Genomic DNA, 11,355 nt, shown 5'->3' with positions numbered 1-11,355 from the left:
AGCTGGGAAGTCTGTGGGCTGACCCAGCTTCATGCATGAATAGGTCCAGAAACTCAAACAAGAAATTAGGAACCTGCCTCGTCCTGTATGTATTACTTCAGTTTCTTGCTCTTAGTTGGCATCCTCTTCTCTAATGGCAGGCGGACTTTGTCTACACACCAGGGAAGATGGCTTCAGGCAGTCCACATACTCCCATGCCTATGACACAAAGGTAAGGCTGATTATTCTCTAACTCCAGTGTCTTGGTAAGGAAGGAATTTGATTGTGGCAGCAAAGGTCAGATGTCCTCTCTGGACCAATCTATCTGGCCATGGCGGCAGTTTTTAAGGTTACTTGTGGATTGCTGTCCAGCATCCATTTCCCTCCTTCTATAGCCTCCCATTTCCTTTAGAAACTCACTCTCCCCCATCAATCTATCCCATCAACAGGAATGGAGTGACTGGTTCAGGATGGGTGTGCAGCCCAATCGGGGCCTGACAGGAGAATTACACTGGGGCCTCCTGAGAAAGGGAAGTTTCCTTTTCCTTCTGTGAGAGCCAACAGGGCACTCTCTTTCCCAGGGAAGAGTGGCATAGGGTTGTTACCTTGGTAAACTGGAATGGTTTTTTTTTTTCTTTTCAGACAGGGTCTTGCTCTGTCACCCAGGCTGGAGTACAGTGGCATAATCTCAGCTAACTGCATCCTCAGCCTCCCCAGTAGCTGGGAACACAAGTGTGCACTACCACACCCAGCTAATTTTTTTTTTTTTTTTTTTTTTGTAGAGATGGGGACTTGCCTTGTTGCTCGGGCTGTTCTTGAACTCCTGAGCTCAAGCAATTCACCCGCCTCAGCCTCCCAGAGTGCTGGGATTACAGGTGTGAGCCACTGCACCTGGTCAACTGTACCTTTTGCCAAACTGAAAGGGGATTTTAGAACTGCTGGGGGCACATTATACGGAGCCAGAAGGTGATATCAATACTGCAGAAAAAGAGGGGAGAGCGACAGGGAGGGGAGGAGCAGAGCAGGAGAGGAGAGGAGGCAAGTGAGGTGGGCAGGTTCTTGATGATGTTATTAAGTTGCTGTATCAAACTTGCCTGAAGTCTACTTCTGGACATTTTTGCTTTTGAGCTAATTTTGTTTGATTTTTTATTGTAGGAAATTTCAAACATATAGAAAATTAGTAATAATAATAAATCTTCAATAATTATCAATTCAGCTAATCTATGCCATCTACGTTTGATTTAGTACTCACTAACCCTCCCTACATAATTATTTGAAGCAAATTTCTATCAAACATCTTCATCTTAATATATGTCAAATAAGTATTTAAAACACACACCGTGAGACGTTACACATAATATATATTAACCATGATACATATTATATCAACTATGATATTACGATACCTAACAGAATAATTTCTTTTTGTTTTCTGAGATGGAGTCTCACTCTGTCACCCAGGCTGAAGTGCAGTGGCATGATCTCAGTTTGCTGCAACCTCCACCTCCTGGGTTCAAGCAATTCTCCTGCCTCAGCCTCCCAAGTAGCGGGGATTACAAGTGCCCACCACCATGCCCAGCTAATTTTTGTATTTTTAGTAGAGATGGGGTTTCATGATGTTGGCCAGGCTAGTCTTGAACTCCTGACCTCAAGTGATCCTCCCACCTCAGCCTCCCAAAGTACGGAGATTACAAGTGTGAGTCACTGTGCCTGGCCAAGAATAATTTCTTAATATCATCAAATATCTAATCAGTGCTACATTTCCCACATGTTTCTTCAATGTTTATGTCCTTTGGATCAGTAATTTCCGTTGATCTTTCCTCTGCCATCTCAAATATGGTTTTGAGCCCATCTAGTAAAATTTTAATTTCATTTATTATACTTCAGAGCTCTAGAATGTCCCCCCAAATAGCTTCCATTTTTCTATTGTGATTTTATATCGGCTTATTCATTTATACCATATTTTCCTTTAATTATTTGAACATCTTTCTATCCTCTTGGAAGCCTTTGTCTGCTAAATCCAACACCTGAGTTCAGTCAGATTCGGTTTTTATTGACTGTCTTGTTTTCTGGGTATTTTTTGGTTGTTGATGTTCTGTTTTGTTTTCGGGGTCTTCGGGGGGCATGTTTGATAATTTTGGGTTGAAAATTGGACATTGTAAGTAATACAATGTGGACTCTGGATTTTGGTGTGTTCTTCTGAGGGACGTTGTCTTGTTGTCGTTCTAATAGGCAATTAACTTGCCTGGATCCAAACTACCAAGTTTTTTTTCCCCTGTAGTGTTCAGCACCTGAGACCTCTGTCCTATGCAAGTTTCTCACTGCTGCTTTTTCAGCCTGGGCCATGGGGGTCTCCCTTGTCCCTGCTTAACTTTGTGATCAGCCTTGTCCCTGCTTAACTTGGTGATGAACTCAGCATCTCTGTGGCTTCTTGTTTGTGCAGGTTCCTGCCTAATTTCCAGCTGCTCTGCGGGCTTTCGGGTCTGTCTTAAGATAATTGCGTTCCTGTAAGACTTTCGTGCTTGTTCATTCAGTCTGTGTATGGTTGGGGAATGGACTCAGAAGGAACAAGAAACAGAAAGCAGACTCACAGATCTCACCTCCTACATAGCTTATCATTCGAGAGATTTCTCCTTGGTCTCTGCCTCCTTTTTCACCAGGACCCTGAGAAGTTTCCCCTGTGTGGCTTGTTTTCCAGCCGGGGAATCGGGCAAAGTTTACATTCAGAATTTGTTTCGCTCCTTCAGTGAGTCTTTCAATGGCAGTATTTCCTGTTAAAATTCCCAGCCGCGGGCTGGGCACAGTAACTCATACCTGTAATCCCAGCACTTTGGGAAGCCAAGGTGGGTGGATCACCCGAGGTCAGGAGTTCAAGACCAGCCTGACCAATATGGTGAAAATTTGTCTCCACTAAAAATACAAAAATTAGCCAGGCATGGTGGCATGTGCCTGTAATCCCAGCTACTTGCGAGGCTGAGACAGGAGAACTGCTTGAAGCCAGGAGACAGAGGTTGCAGTAAGCCAAGATCATGCCACTGTACTCTGGCCTGGGCGACAGCAAGGTTCGGTCTCAAAAAAAAAACCAAAAAAAAAATTAATTAATTTAAAAAAAAAAAAATCCCAGCTGCGTTTCTCCACTTGCACTCTGATTGATAATTCCTTGAAACACTGAGGCTGTGGTTTCACCGCAGATTTCCACAGCTAGTAGCTGTGGGGATTGGGGAATAAGCTCAGGTCAGAAAGTTACAAATGTACAGGTTTTGCCACTTCCAGTTGTGTTTTATATTAAACTTTCCTCCAGTTTCTGCCTGGTTTTGGACATTTTCAGTGTCTTTAAATAGTGGGGGTTTTTTGTTGTTGTTTTATCCAGTTTTTACTTTTGTTACGTACGGGAGGGTTTGCCCCTCTGTCCTGACCTCATTCACTGGTTTTAGCATGCATCAATACATCTTCTCTCAATTAATTATTACGAGGGCCATAAGATAATTTTCTAATTTCATCATCTTCTCTTCTATATGTTGTCACTGGCTTTCTATTGTCAAGATCTCCCTTCTCCCTTGTCTGTTTATACCAGTGAGGAGTCATTATTATTATTATTATTTTTGAAACGGAGTCTCACTCTGTTGCCCAGGCTGGAGTATAGCAGTGTAATCTCAGCTCGCTGCAACCTTGGCCTCCCAGGTTCAAGCAATTCTCCTGCTTCAGCCTCCCGAGTAGCTGGGACTACAGGTGCACACCACGACACCCGGCTAATTTTTGTGTTTTTAGTAGAGATGGGGTTTCACCATGTTTGCCAGGGTGATCTTGAACTCCTGACCTCAGGTGATCCACCTGCCTTGGCCTCCTAAAGTGCTGGGATTACAAGCGTGAGCCACTATCCCCAGCCTCATATTATTATTTTTATAATTATCCATTTTTTTATATTGAAATTATCCCAAGTGGGAAGACTTTCAAGCCAGTTTCTGTGTCATCTAAATATGTCTCCATCTTCTTTAGAACTTCCTTACTTTCTGGTACAAGAAAGTGCTCCAGGCTCCCCGAACCAGCCCTCTGGTATAATCATAAAACCAGGAACATTGTTGTTTACTATCATTATCAAATCTTGTATATGCTGTAGGAGCCCTGATTTGTTTGGGGGCAAACAGCATCTAGGAACTAAGATATGACCACTAGGCCTGCTCATTGATACAGAGCTCTTTCAGTATCTGAACTCACACACATTTAATTAGAAAATAAATATATATGCACACTACAGTCATGTGCCACATGACATTTTGGTCATGGGTGGACTGCATAGATGACAGTCCATAAGATTATAATGGAGCTGAAAAATTCCTCTTGCCTAGTGACCTCATGGCTGTCAGAAAGTTGTAGCACAAGGCATTCCCCACGAATTTGTGGTGATGCTGGCATAAACAAACCTACTGAGCCACCACCCGTATCAAACTATAGCATATACAATATATAATACTTAATAAAAAACAATGTTGCTGCTTTATGTATTTACTATACTATGCTTTTTAAAAGTTTTATTTATTTATTTATTTATTTATTTATTTATTTATTTGAGATGGAGTTTCGCTCTTGTTCAGGCTGGAGTGCAGTGGTACCATCTCAGCTCACTGCAACCTCCACCTTCCGGGTTCGAGCAATTCTCCTGCCTCAGCCTCCCAAGTAGCTGGGATTACAGGTGCCCGCCACCGTGCTCAGCTAATTTTGTGCGTGTGTGTATTTTTAGTAAAGACGAAGTTTCACCGTGTTGGCCAGGCTGGTCTCGAACTCCTGACCTCAGATAATCCATGCACCTCAGCCTCCCAAAGTGCTGGGATCACTGGCATGAGCCACCATGATGGCCTATACTATATATTTTTTTATCATTGTTTTAGAGTGTATTCCTTCTACTGATTAAAAAAAGCAAAGTTAACTGCGAAACAGCCCCAGGCAGGTTCTTCTAAAGATATTCCAGAAGAAGGCATTGTTATCATAGGAGATGCAAGCTCCGTACCTGTTATTGTCCCCAAAGACCTTCCAGTGAGATAAGACATGGAGGTGGAAGACAGTGACTTTCATGATTCTGACCCTGCGTAGGCCTAGACTAATGTGTATGTTTGAGTCTTAGTTTTTACTTTATTTGTAAGTGTGTCTTAGTTTTTAACAAAAAAGTTTAAGAAGTTAAAAAAAATTTAAAAGAGAAGAATGCTTATCAAATAAAGATATAAAGAAGGAAAATATTTTGTATGGCTGTACGATGTGTTTGTGTTTTAAGCTAAGTGTTATTACAAAAGAGTCAAAAAGCTAAACAAAAGTCCCGGCATGGTGGCTCACGCCTGTAAAATCTCAACACTTTGTGACGTCAAGGAGGGTGAACCACCTGAAGTCAGGAGTTCAAGACCAGCCTGGCCAACATGGTGAAGCCCCATCTCTACTAAAAATACAAAAAATTACCCAGGCATGGTGGCAGGCACCTGTAATCCCAGCTACTCAGGAGGCTGAGGCAGGAGAATCGCTTGAACCTGGGAGGCAGAGATTGCAGTGAGCCGAAATCACACCACTGCACCTTAGCCTGGATGACAAAGCAAGACTCTGTCTCAAAAAAAAAAAAAAGTTAAAAAATTTTAAAGTTTATAAAGCAAAAAAGTTACAGTATTCTAAGATTAATTTATTATTGAAGAAAGAAATGTTATAAAATGAAGGTAGCGTATCCTATGTGTACAGTGTGGATAAAGTCTACAGTAGTGAACAGTGACGTCCTAGACCTTCACATTCACTCACCACCCTCTCACTGACTCAGCCAGAGCAACCTCCAGTCCTGCAAACTCCTTTCATGGTAAGTACCCTACACAGCTGTACTATTTTTTATAATCATTTATACTGTATTTTTACTGTATCTTTTCTATGTTTAAATACACAGATACTTACCATTGTGCCCACATTGTTCATTACAGTAACATGCCCTACAGGTTTGCAGCCTAGGTATGTAGTAGGCTATACCATCTAGGGTTGCATAAGTACACTCTAGGATGTTTGCACAATGATGAAATTGCGTAATGACACGTTTCTCAGTATACATCCCCATCGTTAAGCACCACATGACTGTCTATAAAATAATGTATAGACGTATACACGTACATGCGTACAAACATGCATACGTATGCGTGTTTGTATTAGCTCCCATGGTGTGTTTTAACATGTTCTTTTGTCCCTTGTATTTCCTTGAAATCACTATGTTGATCTAGAAACTCGGTCAGATTCAGAATTTTTGTTTCTTTTAAGATAGGATCTAATTCTGTTGCCCAGGCTGGAGTGCAGTAGCACTATCATAGCTCACTGTAACCTCCATCTCCTGGGCTCAAGTGATCTTCCCACCTCAAACTCCCATGAGTAGCTGGAACTAAAGGCACATACCACCACGCCTGGCTAATAGATTTAATTTTTTAAGGCTAAACTATTTCCTGTGTAGTGTTGTGTGGTTCCAGTAGGAGTTATGTAACATCTTTTTTTTTTTGAGACAGAAACACTGATGTGTGAACGTAAGCTTTCATTCCTCTTGAATTGAATTTCATTCCTCTTGAATATCTAGAATTCGGTTTTTTGAGTCATATGGAAAATACAGGTTTAACTTTATAGGAACCGCCAAAATGTTTGTTTATTTTTAATTTTTTAAAAATAGAGATAGGGTCTCACTAGGTTGTACTATGTTGTCCAGACTGGTCTTGAACTCCTGGACTCAAGTGATCCTCCTGCCTCCACGCCCCAAAATGCTAGGATTATAGTGGTGTGAGCCACTGCACTGGCCCCAGATTGTTTTTTCAAGTGGATGTATCATTGTGCATCCCCGCCAGCAGCAAATGAGAGTTCCAGCTGCCCTACATCCTTGTCATCTTTGATATTGTCAGGTTTTTTCTCGATTTTTTTTGCTTTTTAGTTTTGTCTTTGCAATAGCTGTATCATACTGTGGCTTTAATTTGCAATTCCCTAATGACTAATGCCATTGAGAAGCTTTTTTTCTTTTCTTTTCTTTTTTCTTTTTCTTTTTTTTTTTTTTTTTTTTTGCACAGAGTAACAAAACTGAGCCATGGAGCATCATTTTATGTGCATATTTGCTGTTTTTTTTAATTCAAATCCTTGTTCAAACATTTTGCCCATTTTTGTATTGAGGTCTTTGCTTGTTCTCATTTTTTAAATTTTATTTCAATAGTTTTTGGGGAACGGGTGGTTTTTGGTTACATAGATAAGTTCTTTAGTGGTGACTTCTGAGATTTGGTGTGCCCATCACCTGAGCAGTATACACTGTACCCAATGTATAGTCTTTTATCCCTCACCCACCCCTAGTCTCTGACATCCATTTTATCATTCTTATGCCTTTGTGTTCTCATAGCTTAGCTCCCACTTATAAGTGAGAACATACGATATTTGATTTTCCATTCCTGAGTTACCTCACTTAGAATAATGGTCTCCAATTCCATCCAGGTTGCTGTGAATGCCATTATTTCAATCCTTTTTATGGCTGAGTAGTATTCCATGGTATGCGTGTGTGTGTGTGTGTGTGTGTGTGTGTGTGTGTGTGTGTGTGTATCACATTTTCCTTATCCACTTTGTTGGTTGATGGGCATGTAGGCTGGTTCCATATTTTTGCAATTATGAATTGTGCTGCTAGAAACATGCCTGTGCAAGTGTCTTTTTCTATTTTTTCTTTTTGAGACAGAGTCCTGTTCTGTCACCTAGGCTGGAGTGCAATGGTGTGATCTTGGCTCACTGCAACCTCCGCCTCCTGGGTTCCAGAGATTCTCCTGCCTCAGCCTTCTGAGTAGCGGGGATTACAGAAACCTGCCACTACGCCCGGCTAATTTTTGTATTTTTAGTAGAGACTGGGTTTCACAATGTTGGCCAGGCTGGTCTTGAACACCTGACCTCAAGTGATCCACCCGCCTTGACCTCCCAAAGTGCTGGGATTACAGGCATGAGTCACTGCGCCCGGCCATGTCTTTTTCATACGATGACTTCTTTTCCTCTGGGTAGATACCCAGTAGTGGGATTGCTGGGTCAAATGGTAGTTCTCCTTTTGTTCTTTAAGGAATCTCCATACTGTTTTCCATAGTGGTTGTACTAGTTTGCATTCCCACCAGCAGTGTAGAAGTGTTCCCTTCTCACCACATCCATACCATACCACATCTATTTTTTTTTTAAATTATGGCTGTTCTTGCAGGAGTAAAGTGGTATCTCATCATGGTTCTAATTTTCATTTGCCTGATAATTTGTGATACTGAATTTGAGAGATCTTTATATATTCTGGATATAAGTCTTTTACCATACACACACTTTGCAAATATTTTCTCCAAGTCTGTGGTTTCTTTTTTCATTTTCTTTAGCAGTAACTTTCAAAGAGCAGAGGTTCAAAATTTTAATGAAGTCCAATTTATTCATATTTTTCTCTTATGGATTGTGTTTTGATGTTATCTTAGAAATCTTGCCCTAACCCATAGTGACATACATTTTCTCCTAGAAGTTCTGTAGTTTTGGCTTTTATGTTTACACCAATGATTCATTTTGAGTTGATTTTTGAGTATGGTGTAACATCTGGGTCAACTTTCCTATTTTTTCATATGGTTATCCAATTATTCCAGCATCATTTGTCAAAAAGACGATCATTTCTCCATTGAATTGCCTTCATCTCTTTGTCAAAAATCAATTGGCCATATAGGTGTGGATCTTTCTTTGGATTCTATTCTATTCCATTAATCTATGTATACATTGATCTATGTATCCATCCTTTCAGCAATAACAAACTGTATTGATTATTGTGACTTTGAAGTAACTCTTGAAATCATCAGGTATTTTGAGTCTTTCAACTTTGTTCTGTTATTTTGGCACTTCTAGTTCCCTTGCCTTTACATACAAATTTTAAAATCAGGTTGTTTACTTCTACAAAATTCTAGGATTTTGTTTGGGATTGCACTGAACTTATAGGTTATTTTGATGGAATTTATATCTTAATAATATTGAATCTGCCAATTCAAAAATATGGATCATCTCACCATTTATTTAGATCCTATTTTCTTTCTTTCATCAGTGTTTGGTACTTCTCAGTATGCTGATCTTGCACATATTTTGTTAGATTTTAGCCTACATATTTCATTATTTTCAGTGTTCTTATAAATGGTACTTAAAATTTTTTCATTTTGTAATTATTTATTGCTAGTCTATAGACATTCAATTAATTGAACTGACCTTGCATACTGTGACCTTGCCAAATGCCTTTACTAGTTCTGGGAGATTTTAAAATAGAATCTTTTGTATTTTCTACATATACAATCATGTCACCTTTGAATCAAGAGTTTTATTTCTTTATCACTAATCTATATTACTTTTTTTTTCTTGTTCTTGCTTTATTCCACTGGCTAGGGCCTTCAGTATGATGTTAAATATAAATGGTGAGAGTGAACATCATTGCATTGTTCTTGATTTTAGGAGAAAGTTTTCAGTCTTTAATCATGAAGCATGACATTAGTTGTAGGTTTTGTGTAATTGCCCTTTGTTTGATTGTGAAAGTTCCCTTCTGTTCCTAGTTTTGGAGAGTTTTTATAATGAATTGGTGCTGAATTTTGTCCAATTATCTTTTTTTTCTTCTATTGAGAAGTTTATATAGTTTTTCTTCTTGGGTCAATTGAATTACATTCATTGATTCTTAAATGTTGAACCAATTTTGCATTTCCAGGATAACTCCCCCACTTTGTCATGATGCATTATTCTTTTTATATGTTGCTGAACACAGTTTGCCAATATTTTATTGAGGATTTTTGTTACCTATGTTTAGGAGGGATAATGGTCTAAAGGATTTTTTTTCTTGCAGTGTTTATTTCTGGTTTGGGTATTGGTGTAATGGCCTCATAAAATTAGTTGGCAAACATTTCTTCTTTTCAATTATCTGGAAGAATCTGTGGGAAATTGTATTATTTCTTCCCTAAATGTTTAGTGGAATTCACCACTGAAGCCATCTAGGCCTGGAGTGTTTTTGTTGAAATTTTTTTTTTTTTTTTGAGACGGAGTCTTGCCCTGTCCCCGAGGCTGGAGTGCAGTGGTGTGATCTCCACTCACTGCAACGTCCACCTCTCAGGTTCAAATGATTCTCCTGCCTCAGCATCCCGAGTAGTTGGGATTACAGGCGCCTGCCATCACGCCCAGCTAATTTTTGTATTTTTAGTAGAGGTGGGGTTTCACCATGTTGGCCAGGCTAGTGAAATATTTTAAATGACAAATTCAATTTCTTTGATATATACGGGAATATGTAAGTTATTTATTTTCTCTTTAGTAAGCTTAGGGAGTTTGCATTTTCCAAGGAATTTGCCCATTTCATCTAATTTATCAAATTTATAGGCATAATATTGTATTAAATATTCTTTTATCCTTTTAATGTCTAAGATATACAGTGTAATATTTTTCATTCTTGACATTAGTGATCTGTTTTCTTCTTTTTCTTGGTCAGGCTAGAGGCTTATAAATTTTGTTCCTCTTTCTGAGGAACCAGTTTTATGTTTGATTTTCTTTATTATTTTTGTTTTCACTTTCATGAGTTTCTGCTTTTCTCTTTATTATTTGCTTATTTCTACTTGCTTTGGGTTTAGTTTACTCTTCTTTTTATAGTTTCTTAAGGTGGTAGCTTAGGTCATTGATTTGATAGCATATATATATATATATATATATATATATATATATGCTATTAGTTTTCCTCTAAGCACTGCTTTAATTGCATCCTATACTTCTGATAAGTTGTTTGTTCGTTTTAATTCAATGCAAAATATCTTTAATTGCCCTTTTGACTTTGACTCATGGGTTATTTGAAGTGTGTTAATTTCCAAATATTTCAGGATAATCCAGACTTCTTTTTGTTATTGGTTTTTAGTTTTTAATTCCTTTGTGTTCAGATAACATACTCTATTTAATTGCAATTCTTTAAAAATTGTTGAGGTTTGCTTTATTTCCTAGAATGTAAACTACCCTGGCATATGTACTACAAGCATTTGAAAAAAAAGTGTGTTCTGTTTTTGTTGTGAGGAGTGTTTTATAAATGCCACTTATATTTCTTTCATTCATAAGACATTTTTGTTAGGTATTCTGTCTTGTCATTTAAAATGTTTCTACCAATAAGAACCTATTATCAGGCTGGGCACGGTGGTTCACGCCTGTAATCCCGGTACTTATGGGAGGCCAAGGCAGGTGGATCACCTGAGGTCAGGAGTTCGAGACCAGCCAGGCCAACATGGTAAAACCCAGTCTCTACTTAAAATACAATAATTAGCTGGGCATGGTGGCACATGCCTGTAACCCCAGCTACTTGAGAGGCTGGGGCAGGAGAATAGCTTGAACCCAGGAGGCAGA

This window comes from Pan troglodytes, chromosome 21, assembly GCF_028858775.2.
Source record: "Pan troglodytes isolate AG18354 chromosome 21, NHGRI_mPanTro3-v2.0_pri, whole genome shotgun sequence".
Taxonomy (NCBI): Eukaryota; Metazoa; Chordata; class Mammalia; order Primates; family Hominidae; genus Pan; species Pan troglodytes.
The sequence above is the reverse complement of the archived record's forward strand: the minus strand, read 5'-3'. Positions refer to the sequence as shown.